This window comes from Corvus hawaiiensis, chromosome 4, assembly GCF_020740725.1.
Source record: "Corvus hawaiiensis isolate bCorHaw1 chromosome 4, bCorHaw1.pri.cur, whole genome shotgun sequence".
Classification (NCBI taxonomy): domain Eukaryota; kingdom Metazoa; phylum Chordata; class Aves; order Passeriformes; family Corvidae; genus Corvus; species Corvus hawaiiensis.
In genome coordinates, this window is record NC_063216.1 from 67,236,608 (window position 1) to 67,253,856 (window position 17,249).

The 17,249-nt window shown below is 37.6% G+C and overlaps 1 protein-coding gene across 5 annotated transcripts in view; it reads left to right on the forward strand.

Annotated features, from left to right (window-relative positions):
- ORC5 (origin recognition complex subunit 5) overlaps positions 1 to 17,249 on the forward strand; it is a 68,781-nt gene that overhangs the window by 35,533 nt on the left and 15,999 nt on the right. Inside the window, exon 14 of one of the 5 annotated variants that reach the window (XR_007203169.1) lies at positions 5,856 to 5,932. The exons of the other annotated variants lie outside the window; for them this stretch is intronic. The gene's annotated coding sequence lies outside the window, so the exon portion shown is untranslated. The remainder of the gene's footprint in view (positions 1 to 5,855; positions 5,933 to 17,249) is intronic. 5 annotated transcript variants of the gene reach the window in all.

Below are 17,249 nucleotides of genomic sequence, written 5' to 3' on the forward strand. Positions count from 1 at the left end.
TATTCCAGAATCACCAGCTATTCATGGAAGTAAGATAGGATGCAATACTGAGATAAAGCAAATTAGGGCATTAGGATAAAATTCATTGTTCTCTCTCAAATCTCTTGTTTTAAGATGATATGCCTAGAAAGATATGATTAAAGACTAGAAAGAACCTTTCAAGCCCTCAGGTAACATCATTAACACTCTTTATAAATTTCGTCTTTCTTAGAAGTAATTGGCTGTTTTTTCTCACCATTTGGAGTACGACCTGTTTGGGGGAAAGAAACATCTCTTTATTGAGCATTTGTGTAGAGCCTGGTTAATTGAAAGACAGTTTCAAAACTAGAACTAACTCTTGTGGTTAAATAGTTAAATAAATAGTTACAGTTACGAGTGCCGTGTTTCTTCACACCCCTGGTAACTAGGACTAATGTAGAATTTAGCTGAAAGGCTACTAAAGGCCAATTTTACCTGCTGTACTTCTTGCTGTCATTGTCTTTCAGCCGAAATAGCTTTACTAGCTCCTTAGTTCACTTCAGTGAGTTGTAGGGACACAGATATCCTGTCAAGATCTTCTTTTGACAATCCTTTGCTTATTAAATATCTTTTACTTCCCTGCACATACAGTAATGAATGCAGTTGCAACTTCAGTAGTAGCAAGAAAGATGGTTCAGAATCATTGGTCAAAGAGTTGACTATAATGTTATATTCTCTTTATTGATGTGCTTCTTGGACTGGTTCTTACATGGTCTCTTGTCCTCCTGTCCCTGCCTAATGTGCTCTTACTTCTCCCTACCTATAGTTTGTTCTCCTGAGGTGTTTATACCCCACCTCTCACTTCAATACAAATGATTTTGTTGTATCACATGTGAAATAGGTTTGTAGCATTGTATCTGTACCAGGGACATGTTCTGGTTTTTTATGAGGTTGAAAAGTCCTGAGACTGTGCACATGAACAGTGTTAGAGCATAAGGTAGCAAAATGGTACATTAAAGAATATGTTGAATCACTTTGGTGAATGCTTGTACTGTTTCTGCCCTGCCAGCTGCAGTCAGTTCTAGCTACTGACTTTGTACTTGACACCCCTCCTCCCCTAAAGACCCTCTGCTGCTGGCTGTGTTCATTTGATAGCAGATAGTGGGGCTTGCCACAGTATCTTGGACAAAAGAAGCAGCTGCATTGCAGTTAATTTAAAAGAGAGGATTTCAAAATATGAAGCTTGTTCACAAAAGAATGCCTCTTGGTAGATGAGGAATTGTTAGGAATTTACATAATCTGTCTTCTCCATCTATGGAAATGAAAACTGAAAGATATTTGGGGGGAGCAATGTGGAAAATTGATAGCCCGGTGTGAGTAAATCTCGTTTACGGAAAGTTTATATTCTTAGTAAATGTTGCAAATATTTTTCATTTAAAATATGAAGAACAACAAAACAATGTGAAACAAATCCTACTTAGACTTGGAAAAGCTGCTATAATGATGATGATAATTATAATGGCTGAAAATGGTGCTATATATCTTGAAGTTGCATAGGTGCTGTAAAAAGTTTCTGTCCTTACCCACTGTATGATTTAATTTCTCATGTTAGGTGGAGGAGGGTAGATGATAGAAGAAATAATGTGATAATGTGGTATGTGTCTGAACAATAGAAGTACATCTGAGCTAGTCAGTGTGCTTTTCTAGTTAATGCGGAGAAACAGACATGCACCCTGATGCAGACATGAGCATCTAAACCCACTCTGTTAATGAAAAGTTTTAAAATCTGTACTAGCTTTCAATGAGCCATGTCCTGATGCACTGACTCCTTCATCCTCTAGAAATGGAATCAAGACGGCCTCAGATGCAAACATTTGCATTATAGCTACGTAATGCTATTCTATCCCGAAGAACCAAGTGTTTCCTCAGTAACTATTCTGAGTTTTTTGTAAAACAAATGGAAAAGCCAACATCAAATATCCCTGTTTGTATGTCATATTCCTTGTCAAAATGCTTGCAGACTGGGGGTAGTGATTGGTTTGTACACCTTCCCACCAATTCCTCCTGCAGATTAAGTTGGGCTCTCACTCTGCAGTGAGTACTTGGGAAGAGCATGCCCAGGGTTGCATTGTATGGCTGGAAAGCTGGTGTTGGCCTTCCTATCCCTTTTTTCTGGACTGCTTTTGCCTTATTCCTAAGGATGGGGTGCTGAAATTCTGTCTCTTTCTAACAGAAACTTATTTTGCAGAATTCTGTGATGATGACCTGTTATTTTACATCTTAGAACTTGCAATCTGAACCCTACAGCTTTGAACTGTATTTCAATTACAGCAACTATAGAATAGCTCAGTGTCTTGTGGAAAACACTCTGAAAGTGATGTTTTTCGATGTGAGAATATCGAATATGTCAAGAAAGGATCTTCTACCTTTGTTTTTTGAAATATGAAATAAAAGAGGTTAGGTATAACCTCTGCAAGTGCAAGCCATAGAACATTTACCAAAAGAATGAAAGGCCAGTAAGTTATTTGAATTTCAGGAAGTGTTTTAGAGATAAAATTTAAAAATATTACTGAGACTTAGTGTGGATTTTTGGGCACGGTTTAACTGAAACTAAAATTGAAATATTTGAAGACAGATCTAGTTTAGATGAGCAGATGCTGATCTGTAGGTGTGTTTCACTAACATGTGATGGTGCAACTTCAAGTTCATTCAGATGAACATTCATTACCCTGCTGTTATTGATGTAGAGAAAGGTGTTTTAAAAAAAACAAACATGAACAAAAACCCGAAACAAAACCAAACCCCCCAAAACCAGACAAAAATCTCAGTTTCAAAAATTCTGTACTTCCAAACTCTTTTCAGATTGTTGTCTTGTTTTCTAATTAGTAGTTATTTATGAATGAGATAAAATTTATATATGTTGCCATTTCTAACAGGACCAGGTTCTAGTGTCCGTAACAGTTCTCATAGAGAATTGAGAGGTATCTTTCTGTGTGTATGTTTTTACATACTTTTTTTTCCTGCCTGCTCACCTGTCATAAATGTTTCTTGAAACGGAATGTACATGAACTGTGGGAGCTTCATCATCCTATTGTGAACATACTAAAACATTCCACTATAAGAAATAGGATATACAGGCGGTACATCTGTGTCTTCTGAAAAGTTCTGAATTCAGACTCTGGTTAGTAGTGAGTTTAAAAAAAAATAGGAGAGGTGGTAACTGGGATGTTTTTTGAAAGACATAGCTAGAGAATATGAAGATCCAGGTTGGTCTAGTTTAATAATTGAAGAATGCTGGATGTGTTGTTGACCATCTGTGACCTACATAAAATGAACAAGTGGGTGTTCCATGTTCTAGATATCTTGGCAAGAAATATGAAAGAGAACGTCAAAAGAGGAAATAATGAATCATATACATAAAAAACCCCTGGTGTAGTAGATACAGACAGTAAACAGATTGACTTAAGAGATTACCACACAGACATGAGAAGAAAACTGAAGATTGTTGTTATAAAATGATCTTTTCCAGCCTTTTTTATTTATTACTAGCATATGGCCTAGGAAGACTTTTTGCAACAGATATTTTCTAGTGTGGAATGGCCTCTAATGGATGTATGACACTGATGGTGTAGAGAAAAGCTTTTTAATAATTTGTGTGACTATAGTGCTTGTGAAAGATGCTAGACTGACAGTCTAGAAGACTGGCAGTCTGAAGTAATCTGTTCTGATTCACTGAACAGGTATAGCAGAGGAATCAACGGCACAAAATCTCTGTATTGCTTTTTAATTGTATCCTGAAAAATCTACCTTTCATTTTGAGCTGACTGATTCTTAGTTAATAGTGACAGAGAGCTGCTGTTCACCCTAGTACTAAGCTCTTACAAATCAGCTTTTGACATAGAGAAGCTTTCTGTTTAAATTAACAACTTCTGTCTAAGAACGTGATGGGCTTCCAGTAGAAGTAGTGAAGGGGGAAGGACGGCTAACAGGCAACACGTGGTGACTGGAGGTACTGCACAGTAGGCTGGTCTGCTGCTTGTCCTTGTCCTTGGCCTGCCTTTTTGCTTCCCTCCTAGATAAATCATTGAGACCTCGCTGGTTTTAACCTTGTAGTATGCAATTTGTGGGACTAGCCTGTGGAATGCTCTTTGGCCAGTTGATTTAACATGTTTTCTGTGTAGCTGTGACCAGAACCAGACCATCTCTGGATGACTGGGAGAAATGAAAAGGTACAGGTGGAGATGTAGCATGACAGTATCTCCTTAGCAGGAAAGAAATCAAGTTTTATCCATGATTGGATTAACACTCAAACCAGTATCTTCTTCTCATCTCCCATATCAAAAATAGCCCAAATTTTAATTCTGCTCAGTGTCTAGAATTCCCTAGAGTGAGCCAGTCTCCAGTCCAATTTGCCATCTCCATCTGGCTCAGGTGAAACTTTTGTAACTACATTGTGCGTGGGCACAGGAGGTAACTCAGTGTGTTGGAGTGATGAGGAAGAAAGCTAGCAAACAAGATAGGGAGTCATCAATATGACAGGAGATAAACATAGGTACCTTAGATACTAAATAAAGTATTTTTTAGATACTAAAAAGCAAATGCAAAGAAAAAAGGTTAATTATCTGTACTCCAAAAACCAAAGGTATTTCAGACTGATTGCCCAAAATAGATGGTGCCTAAAACCTGGAAAAAGACCCAAACATAAAAATAATGAGTAATATAAACAATTTATTAGGCACTTATATGCTATTTTTAATAAGCAGAAAGGCTGGCCTCTAGTGCAAGTAATTTTATTTTTTGTTTGACATGAACAGAGAAGCGATTTGAGTCAGATGTTTTATGAAAACAAACGAGAAAAAAACAAACAAAAACCTACACACATCAGTGAAAAGTCAAGATAAAGTGGTAAATTCAAGCTGGCATGCATAAGTGGATATAACCTTAAATAAAGCTGTTCAGAGAAAGGAAAATAATTGCAAAGTGGTAACACTTTAACGAAGATGTAAGCATGAAGACTGGCAAAAATTAAAGGCTAGAAGGGAATGACTTGTGAAGAAAGATTAAAGGAAATGAACACATGTAATTATTACTTATAGCTATCTGTGTGCTTGGTGATGTTCAGATGAAGAGAGATGATCCCTACACTAATTTGGCTAAATAACTACCAGGGGATGATGAAAATGTCTGAAGGTATTTATAGGCTTCAAGGGCCAAGAAAGGATTCATTTAGAAGAGTTCAAAAAAGGTCTAAGTGGGAGTAATGAAATAAGATGAGGGGAATCTTAGCTTTGGATACTATAAAAAACCCTTCTTTTGGAGATGCTGAAGTGTGTGATAGTCTCCCCTGAAGTTTTAGTGCAATGCCCCACTGCTTGAGCTATTGCAAATGACAGTAGACAAAGGATTCAGATATAAACTTGAAAGAAGGAAGAAGAATTTTGCATTGGCAGGAGGAGAGTGAAGATGACTTAATAGATATTTTCCATCTTTAATTTCTGTGGTCTCACATGGTATAAATTAACAAAATAAGACTCATGGTATACTAGTGAAACATAATTTATGTAAATTTGCTTTAGAATAGGCATTAACCTTGATCCTTACTTCAATTCTGCATTAAGCCTTGCCTTTGATACAGTAATCTTAATTAAAACTGAATATTTCATGATTTAACTCCCTCTGCCTCATGAGCAGAACAATACTCTTATCTGTGTTACCTATAAAAGTGCAATCCATATAGAGTATCTATTGCATCAGATGATAGGTTTGCTTAAGGTCATTTTCATATGAATAAAAGTACTGACAAAGAGCAGTTTAATTTGTTTAAAAATTATTAACTCTTATTTTACAACCAAATGTTAAAAAGCTAGTTAAATAATTTTTCATACATGTTGACTTAGGAAATGTTGACCGAATAAATACCATATTCTTTTGGGGAAAAAGAAAAACCAACAGCCTGCATGAATGAGGAAAAAAAGTAAGTATTGGCAGATGTGATGTGTGTCAAGTGTGTCATCATGTAACTGTCAATCACTGTCATCTTCATAATACTTTTAACTGGATTAGGTTAGGTAGTAAGAGAAAAGCTGTTCGTTTTGATGTTAAATCCTAATATGTTCTAAAAGAGGCAGGAATTTGAAATGGGCATGAAAGTGTGCCTATGTTTTCTTTAATTTTTGGAGGCATTTTTGTTGTTGATGTTGAGGGTTTTGTTGTTTGTTTGTTTTATGTTTGTTTTGTCATGATGTTAGAACAAATGGCTGTTCTGGAGAAATACTGGATTGCCCTGCGCTGCAGACACATGACCACGTGCACACACACGCAAGACACATCCTTAATATAGGGGCACTTTGAAGTTGTGGTCACTGACACAGTACAGGCATCTTCAGGTTGCTCACTGCTTATAAATGGAGACATCAGTAGAGTGACATTTTCCAGCTTGAAAAGATGTGCAGGTGTTGTCTTACTTTGTAATAATCTACCAGAAAAAGTTCAAGGAAAGAGGATGTAATATCAAGTGATGACACTTAATAAATAATATATATATAAATATATAACTTAGTCCTAAAACGTAGAAGGCAAGCAAACCTTTGAATATCCATCTGTATTGAAAAAGGCCATCTTTTTCTGAAATTCTTTAGTTTTGTTTTTTTTTTTTTCTTTTTAATTTAAGTTGTCAGACTAAATACTTTGGATAAAAAAGCAGCTGTGATAAATCTTGATATCTGGACTGCTTCTTTACTAAGTAGCTAACTTTAGTGATAATTTCATATATGTCACTGGAATCTTTGGTTGTGTCAGATATTTAGTGGATCCAATGTAAGTCATCAATCTTTTTCTTCCAAATATAAGTCTAACCACTTGGTTAAATAATATTTGCCAGTCACTTTCATCAGGATTTGAGATATTTTTCCCTCATTGTTCCAGCTTTTTCTTTGTTGGCTCTACATATCAAGTTGCAGCTGTGGTACATTGGATATCCATAGACATTACATATATACTGATATCTTTATTTCCCATTCAGAGCACAAGAAACATACCAGTGTGTATTTGTTGAGAATAATTGTCATATAAATGAAGCGATAGTGTATTTTTGGGCACAGCTGCCTTCTTATCAGTTCATTACCTTATTGGATTCAACACTTACAGAGAACGCAGGGAACAAATTTGTAAAGTTGAATATATTTATTTGTTGGAGGAAAAAAATAGAAAGTGAATAGTTGTTAATATCATATTACATTTCTAGTCCTCCCATTAGATCTTTATAGGAGAATGTAACAACTGATCACACTGAAGAAAATGAAACTCTGGTTTTGTAGGACCATTTCCCTGCTTTTTGCCTGTGTCATCTGTGGCATTCTCAAGTGCAGCTTTCAATAGCCACAAAGAACACACAAGTTGTGGGTGCTGTGTGGGTCCCTAGCACCAGAGGATGTCATGCAGCTGGTTCCCCGGAGCCCAAAGGGTTAAATGCAGTTAAGCTTTTCCCCAGCTTTCTGGGAACCTGGCAGTGGCTTTCTTTCAGTTGCTTTGTAATGGGAGGAACAATACCTGAATTCAGCCTTGGGTTGTGTTGGAGAGGGGGAAGGATTCAGGTTATAGTGTCAGAGGCTGCAGTTGCACTCGGGCAGTACCAGCAAGTGCTTCACCCTCTGGCTGAAAAAAGTGGAATGTTAACAAGGCAAGTCTCAGATAAGACCATATGTATGTAGGGTTTTGTTGTTATTTAATCCATTTCTCTCTGCTTGTGGTTTTCTTTTTAGCTAAATTAATCATGCTGTTTTGAATAGGCTGCATTCTGCCACTGGGAACTGTAACTCAGGCTCTGGCTGGTGATGAGCCAGCCTAAAAGCAGGGAGACACAGTTTTTTGTGGTTTGCACTCAGGCAGAAGTTAAAGAGTCTTGTCACTTGGAAGAAAATAAGCATTTAGAAACTGAAACTTGAATCCTGAGCCTAGATAATGACGATGAAAAATAACCTCCAAAAATTCTTACAGTGAGGTATCATTTTATTAGTCAACTGAATGGAAATTATGTTTCTGGATTAATGGTTAACAGTTTATTTGTGAAGGAAGTGGTCCTGAATATGTTTATAGCTATTGACTGTATTTCATCCGTGATTTCTTCAATGAGCTACTGTTACTAAAGACCAACAAGATGGTTTGGTCAGAGGAGGCTGCATGGGAATCTCATGATTGTTTCAATTTTCTGATTTCTTTTAAAGAAGGATTTGGGTTATATCTTGAAAAACAAGACAAACACAAAACAAAAAAAATATCCCACCAAGAAACCAACTTGTCATAAAGGATAAACATATTGGTGCTTGGTTACTGAATTATACATTTGTCCACATCCAAACATTGTTTTGGCTGGAGCAGGTAAGTGCAGCAGGAGTTGTTGAGGAGACCTCTGTTGAGGCTGCCCCACCCAAGTGCTCAATATGTTTGAATGTGATGATCTTTAGGACCTAACCAAGACCCAGGCACACAGGGTGTGGAGCATCTTAGGCTGAGAAGTGGGAAGCAGGAGGAGCAGGAGGCGTGTAGGGGATAAGGAGATGTAACGAGCCACAGGAAGGAGTTGCTGCTCTACTCCAAGGCAATAGGCACAAACTGAAACGCAGGAGGAATGGCAGGAAATACTTTCTTACTGTGAGGGTGCTGTCAGTGCTGGCACAGGTTGCCCAGAATGGTGGTGAAATCTCCATCCTCAGAGATACTCAAAAGCTATCTGGACATGGTTCTGGGCAGCCTGGTCAAGATGGCCCTGCTTGAGAAAGAGGTTGGACTAGATGACCTCCAGAGATTCCTGCCACCTCAACCGTTCTGTGATTCTGAGTTGTGAGGGAGATGGAAAAACTGAGGTTGTAAGGGACATGAACAGAGGGTGTTTGAGATTTTTGCATTGGGACAGGCTTATGAATAGAAATCTTTCTCACAAAAAAATTTCATATTTTAGTCTATTGAAGATTTTATCACATATGTTTAATTAAGCTCACATTCTTAAAACTTTTGTACACAAAACTACTGAACTTTTGTACGCCAAAATTTAAGCTTTTTAATAAAGCAAGATTCAAGGAAAGCTCTGAGGAGAGTTTCTGGCCAGATAGACTGCTAAGTCAGATACTGTTCCAATTGATAATGTGTAGGAGCTTGGGTGGGTCGGACGGTTGGGACGGACGGAGACGAGACATCTCTGAAGTCAGATCTTGGAACATGCGGTTTATTGCAAAGGGCGTGGGTACAGGGGCACTGCTTAGAGCTGCCAGCCGCAGCTCGGAGCAGGCCCAAGAGAGCAAGAGTGTAAAAGTAAGAGCAAGTAGGTAAGAGTGGAGCAAGAGTGAGTGAAGAGGAGGTAAGTAAGAGAGTAAGGGGGTAAGGGAGTAAGTAGAGTGGTCGAGAAGTCCTCGTTACAATACAATAAATCATCTTTTGTACTGAATATTCTAATTTTCACTAACCAATCTAATACAAGATACAAATCCTATAGCATTTACATACAGCCTATAAGAATTGTTATATTACCATAGAGTGTTACATCTTAACTCCTAAAAACTACTCTTTGGACCCCTTCTGCTGAGCTAGTAGGGTCTGCTCTGACCCTTGGACCTGCCTGCAAGCAGAGGGTATTGTTCCATCAAGAGGGGATTACCTTCAGTCGGCCATACCATTGTTTTCTAGTTGTTCAGTAACTAAGACTTGGTATCTCAAAGGTGGCCTTCATTTTGATGTCGCTTATAGTTTTCGTATTCCCAAAATCTTTTGTCAGGCAATCATATTTATAAGGCTTTCCTGTTTCATCTTCCCCAACAATAATGTATATTTTTTTGTAACATGCTGTTGCTTTTATGAATTTGTTGTCCAGTTACAAGGCCTTCAGAACACACCATTACAGAAAAATGCTTTAGCAATGTTTCTGCTTCTGATGGCTTTAGTTTTTTATGAAGTACTAACTTTATCATGCAGTTCAGGCAAAAAGTGTGATTTGAGGATCCAGTACCGCAATGGTCATTATTAATTTGAAATACAACAAGCTTTAAATAAAACTTCTCATTTAGCATGTGGCCTAGGCTTTCCTGTGAGCAGCTAGCTAACCAATTCATATACAGATAGAATATGCAGCAGCATGACGGCTTGTATTAGGTGAATTTATCCTAATTGTTTAGTGTCTTGTTAAATACTTTATATGTCCAGCTAATTCCCAAATGGTCACTTACTTTTTCTTCTTGAACAAAAACAAACAAAAAATGTCTCCACTGTATCGGTATGATTTATACTTGAACTGGAAAAAAAAAAGGTTTCCATACAAAAACTACTGGCAAATGCAAAATCTACATTATCGTAAAAGGAAACATTATTTATATCACTTCTACAGTTGCAAGAGTCTTGGGATGTAACTGTTCAACTGCTGTATGGGAAACATACATCTCTAGTGGTATTTGGTTTAGGAACTGAAATGGTACTGATTGTTGAGGGCTTTAGGGGAAGGGAGAAGGCACCTAAGAGTAGCTTTTTTTATACGGAATTGTAAGTTTTACTAGTTCAGCTACTGGAATTATATTTTTATTTTCTGTAAGAGCTTCATAGGGAGGTATTAAATATACTCGGTACTATAAGTGTGTGTGTATTTATGAGGGACATACCATTACAGCCTATGTTCCAGAAAGAGTTCTCTACGAGGATATGTTACCTTTGGATGATTTGGAGAGTTCCAGTTCCATGAAGAAGACAACTTAGTGATTTAAGATTTTGCACAGCCTGTATTGTGTGTGTGCATTAATGTGTATACGCATAAATTTTTTCTAGTACCTGAAGATATCTTCTAATAGATAGTCAAAATTAGCTGCATTCCTTGTTGCTGAAGTTGGTTGAGTGTAGTTTTTTTTCTATTCTTAAACTCTCTAACTTGTTTAGGACTGTAAATAAACCAAAAAAAAAGTGAGGAAGGTGGTGACAAATAAGATTGTCTTTCTAAACAGCACTTCTAAGTCACTTCTTTAAAGTGATCTTTTAAAAACATGAATTTTATGCATCCCAAATGCATCTTCCAACTGTGAACACTAGATTAAATTCGTTCTTTAACGAATTTCATATGAAAGAGGCAGATGCACTGCAAATGAAGTAAAAAGATCAAAACTGGAGGTAAAATAAGAATAATTTATCCAACTAATGTATATATGTGATTAGTTTTATCTCATAGGCTGCAGGATAATACTGTTATTTTTTGTAAAATAAGAGTTTTGTGGAAATCCTTGCCTACTTTCCTAAGAATGTGATTTTCTTGACAGAATCACATAAATGTTTTTTGATATTTCTAAGTATCTACATGGTATTTTATTTCTGAGAAAACTGAGTTTTGTATAATACATATTCACTCCTTGAAAAACCTCCCCCATTGCTTCTAAAATGTCAAAGCTGAGCACAGGGATTTAGCCATAGAAGTTCTATTGAGATTAATTGGATTTGTATGGCTAAATCCATGCAGTTCTTCTGAAAATATTGCTGTCCCTTGTATATGAAATATAACTATATGTTTACAAGTACAATATCACAGGAAATATTTGGACAGAACAGTAAAATCAGGTTTAATTTATGTATGGAGATGAATAACTTTTGGTTTTTCTATAAACTAAGGGTTCCTGTTTAAGTATACTGAGTGAATACTAAGCATGTGCTGTGCTTGCCTTAGGGCTTCATTTTTTTTAAATGCGTGAAGCATTTACATAGGAGTCTTCTGTACTTCACTCAGGAGGGGGAAGAGCATTTCTGATTCATTAATCCCTTTTTCTTTTCCTAAGTAACTGGGTCCTTCACATCATGCACTCAAGAGATGTAAAATATACAAAGAAGTGGGAGGGACAGGCAAAATGATGCCTGGCTTGCTATAATGTATAAATTCAAAATCTATTTTTCTTTGCAAGAAGAAAAATAGCGAGGGGAAAAATGGGCAGCATTAAATTTACTGCATGTGCTTGCATGATATGCAGGTTTGGGATAATTATTTTCTCTCTTGTTCAATAAAGTGAGTTGTTACCATGGTAACATTTATATTGCACAATTTCTCTGTTACAAAATAAATGAGAACAGTTTTAGAGTCAGAAAAGTCTTTGTATGGAACCTTTTTCTTTTCTCTGTTTTTAAGTGCAGAATTGTGTCTTAAAATTTTCTTGAGATGACAAAGTTTTGATGCACTTTCCAGATAAAATTAGTCAGCTTTTAACAACACATAGTGCTTCTGCAGGACAAGATGTGCAAGATCTGGTTGTAAAATTGAACGCAGCCGTTAGGTGGGTGCAGAGTGCCTGGCAGCTCAGAGGAATGGTCTGTGTGTCCTGAGCCAATAACCAGCTCCTGACAGTAACACCTTGCCTGTGTTACTGTGTCACCTTGGACAAGATGTGTTGAGAACTTCTTAAAAAGCAGGTCTGAGTCTTCGGTGGCAGAGGGACAGGCGCCCAGGGTGTGTGTTTAGAACCAGAGCATACCCTACACAATATTTTGGTCTCTGCTGCTTGAGCTTCTCTTACTGAGGAGTAGCAGACTTACAGCAACACTTTCTGACCAGCTGGTTCTTTGATAGGTGTTCTTTTTAACATTTATTGACTGCAATGCAGGTTCTGCAATGGACATTTTAAAATATCCTTGAGCAATACTTCTGTTTCTGCTTACTGAAGAGGTTCCAGAAAATAACCATGGGAGCTACATGCCCGTTATGTAAAGCTTGTGTGAAAGGCTTCCGAGAGGTGGGAAAATGTTCAGATATAACAGTTGATTGGAATGACAGGTAGCTTTTCATCAGGCCCTAATAGTGTCTTTGCCAGTCATAACTGCTTCTCTTTGTTCAGTTTTGTTTTTCTCCTGCGTTTTCTCACTACAGTAGGCATTTTAGTATGAGGTGACTTTTTAATCTGTTGAGATCAAAAGACTTCATTGCTTGCTTGATTCTGTCCTGTTTTTTCACACCTTTCTATTGATCTCTTGTATGGGTTTTTCAGTTTGGTGATCAGTATAGTACTTTTGGGGGATTAACCTATTTTAAAGTGATTTAATTTTAATGTTCAAAACTTCCAGATTTATAATTACTGAATATTACTGAGAAATCTTGACACAATGATTATTCACAAAATAGAGTGGCTATCACAACTATCAGCTGCAAAAAGAAATAAGTTCGTTAGTCATGGAAGCATGAGAAATTGTTCCTTGACTACACTATGTTCCACTGAAACTAAAATAGGATGCCTTGTGGAGGTTCTTTAATGCTTTTTGAATCATGGAATCATTAAGCTTGGAAAAGACCTCCAAGCTCATCAAGTCCAAGCTTTGACTGAACACCACCATGACAACTAAATTATAGCACTAAGTGTCTTGTCCAGTGATTTCTTGAGCACTTCCAGGGGTGGTGACTCAAACACCTCCCTGGGCAGCCTGATGCCTGACCACCTTTTCAGTGAAGACGTTCTTCTTGATGTCCAATCTCAACCTTCCCTGGTGCAACATAAGGCCATTTCCCCTTGTCCTCTCACTGTTTGCCTGGGACAAGAGGCCAGTCCCCACCTGGCTTCAAACTCCTTTCAGGCAGCTGTAGAGGGTGATAAGGTCCCCGCTGAGACTCAGGAGCCGGGAACGTGGCTGCACTCTCCTGCGTGTCCTGCCTACAGGAAATGATGCATTAACTGCCCCTCCACATCCTTCTGCTGTGCCCCATCCTGTCTGTCCTGCTTGCCCACCCTTTTCACTGTGCTCCTGGTCACTCGTGCTCCCTAGAGCTCTTCCAGTCTCCCTCAGGTGCTCTGGCATCACCCTCCCCATGTCAGCCTCCCTCACAAGAGCTGCCAGGTCCTGCTGGATCTTTCTGCTCTCTGTTGGGTTTCACTGACTCTGGGAAGCCCCTGCTGAGCTCCTTGGAGTGTTTTGCCCCAGAAGTTACTGTAACCACCACTGCTGTCACCACATGCCTTCCCAGCTCCACTCCTGAAAGACATGGAAAATGCCTTGTGCAGCACGTTTTGACTCTGCCCCATAAATGATTTGCAATGATGTAGGAGCTGTATAGTCGATGTTTGCTAACTAGACAAATTTTAAGACAATGTATATATAGCAAGATGTTTTTAGGACTCTGTGGAATGGTTGTGACTTTGAATGTTTCTGTCCATCTAAATAGCAGAATTATCCTTGAATGCTATGAAGGCAGGAGAGATACTGACTACATACTGTTAGTAAGAAATGCTTCCCTTTAGCAGGTATTCGCTTCCCACATATCCTTTGTCTAATCCATTGACCAGCCTTGTTGATGGGTGTGGCAGCATACTGGTTCACTAGTTCATTGGTTGCTGTGGTTGGCTGTAAGGTTTTTACCCAACTTATGTGCTTGCCAAATAAGAGTGTGAGAAACTATTTTCCAGGTTAGAAAAGCTAAGTGCTACATGGCATAACTAGCAGAATTTCACAGTTGCCTTAAAGGGTGATGGAAACTGCATAAAAAACAAGTGTTGTGTTAGAAGAACACAGTTTTTTGATTTACAGTTAATTGCTGACAGATGATGTGTCATGCTGACAGATGATATTTCATGCTTTTTATCTGATAAAACCAAGTATAACTGAATAAGAGATGAAAAACTGGTAGTTATGACCGCTTTGTAGGATATCTATGCAAGGGATATAAGGATATTTATAGATATCTTTTGAAGTTGCATCTAACATATTTAATGGGTCATTGAACCTAGATTTTTAATATTTTATGACTTTTCAATTCATGGTTGGCTGAAAACTTTGCTTTCTCTAGAAATGGATGTTATAAATTTATAGCTTCTATTGTAGCATATCTAAACTTATACATTTCTTTAATGAAAACAACACTTCTCACTGTAGATTACAACCATCACCTTGTGCTGTTGCAGTGGGGCTTGTTTTATTTGTTATCAAGCATCTAGAGGAATTCCTGAGTGACAGTCTTCATCTTGGTCTTTCCCTTCCTTCTGGTGGGAACCAAGTGCTGTAGATTTACTGATGAAGAATATAATATTCTCCATGAGGCTATTTGCTTTCCCGGCAAGCTCAGAGAGGGAAGATTCCAGATGTTCCCATTTCCTCCGACTTTGCAGAGTCCTCTGTTCCCTTGTGCTGCGTGGTGACAGTCGGCCAACCTGGAACTTGCATTCAGCCTTGGTGTTTTGTCTGCTCTCCTTAAGGGTACCTGTAAACAAAGGTGCAGGAATGTGTTGAACTTAAATGTCCTGATTTTGTTAGGTAAAGTGTTCCAAACAGAAGTGTAACAGTTTGTCGCAGTTGCTGTTGTACAAGAACTTTGTAGCTGTTGGTTTATCCAGGATCCGACATGACTTACCAAATCAAATTCTAATTGCTGTCTTAGATGAAAGTAAATCAGGTGTTTGAGGATTTTTTTCTTTTCCTCTGTTTGATGGCATAAAACCTAGTATTACTCACTGCCATATATTGCTGAGAGCTAGGCAGTTTTGTTGCTTCTAATCTCTTGGTGTGCAGCCTTATAATAAATTTCTCTTCCAATGTGTTGATGAGCGCAGTAACTACACAAATCAGCAATGTTTTTTAGCTCCAGTTTGACATTACAAGAAGAGCATGAAATGTCATGTTTCAACAGGTCAGATCCCCATGTATGAACAATTTTATACCTAATTACCAAAGTTGCTGAAGTTAAGAACACTAGGACCCAGTATGTTGGGAAATTTTTCTTGCTTACAATTTTATTACATACTTCCCTAAGCATCCTTTGCTGGTCTTTTCAAGAGACAGGAGATTGAGCCAGGGAGGATCTTTATTTTGTACCCATATGATATGCTTACACACTTAAGTGATTGATACAAGTTGTTTCTATTTTGGTTTTGTTACTATTTATTCCTATTATAGAACCTCTGCGTCCTGTGAGTAATTGAGAAGCAGCATGCTGCTGTGGAGGGTCTCTAAAAATCTGTTTTAACAGTCTCAAGATTTAAAATCAATGCATTTTTAAATTGTTATTTTTCAGAGCAGACTCCCATTTGGGACTACAGTGTATTTTACTATTTTTCTATTCTTGTGGTTGAAATGCCTGAGTTCTGTATTCCAGAAGTATTTGGGTCAAATATTCCTGGAGTGGTTATTTTAATTAAAGAATTCTTAGTGTCTTGTTTCTTTATACAATATTTGGATCAATACTCTTTAAACACTTAATTATCGTAATCATCCAAAAATATACTGTAGTTAAGACACGTTGAATATCTTTTTTTTTCTTGGAGAAAGCAAGGTAGTTTAGACTTAGGAGACAACATCTGATTCTGAGCAATCTCTTTTAATTTCATTATTTCTGCTCTTGCCAAATACAAAATTTTTATCCTCAGGACAGGTTTGAAATCCTAATTGCTTGAATTATTTTTTCATGCAAAACTGTGTTTACAAACAGAAATTCTTCATATAGCAGTAGAAGGCTGGTAACTGTGTACACAGTTCTATAATTTACTGAAATAGCATTAAAAATTTAGGGGCCTTCTGTAAATATATCAAGTCCTATCAGTATCACAGGTACGGGGTAGTATTTCTAACATTACCGTTCTTCTGTTCTTAATAGAACTTGACTTACAATATCTAGAAATGTTGCCATTTGTGGGACAGATGTAATAAATGAAGGGGGGGGGAAAAGGCAAAATTTTCTACATTTGGGGAATTAAAGTTATATGCTTGGTCAGTTGCATGCAGGTTTGCTTCTGGAAAACAGGCTTTGTGTTGCTTTCCTTATCTTGTAAAAAAGTCTGCTTGGAACCTGAGACTTCTATTGCAAAAGTGAATGAAGGTATGGCAGAAGGATACTTCTATTGGCTATTGCCTGTGCCTTGAAAAATAGCCAGCCTTTTTCTGGTGTCCACTTTATGAAGCTATCTGACTTAAGTAATCAAATTAACTGTAAACATCGTTCCCCAAGTGTTCCTTTGACCATCTGTTACCATCTTCGATTTCTCAGATTTTGGAAGTAAGAGCTAGAAAAGGGAGTACTTTTGAATTAGCTGTCTGTAATTTGTATCTGTAGTCCTTCTACTTAGGAGTTATGTGTTTCCAGGTTGTTATGGAGTAAATTAGATGTACACATCTCCAACAGTTTGCAAATACATTCAGATCTTGGGTTTGAGTATCGTAAGTAACTCCTGTCATCACTTCCAGGGGTCTTAACAAAATTCTGAAAATATTTCCAAATAATCCTCAGGTACAGAAAATAATTTGATCCTTTCAGAAAATACCACATTAAGCAAATTTTTAGCATGCCTTTCATGCTGTTATGAAGTACT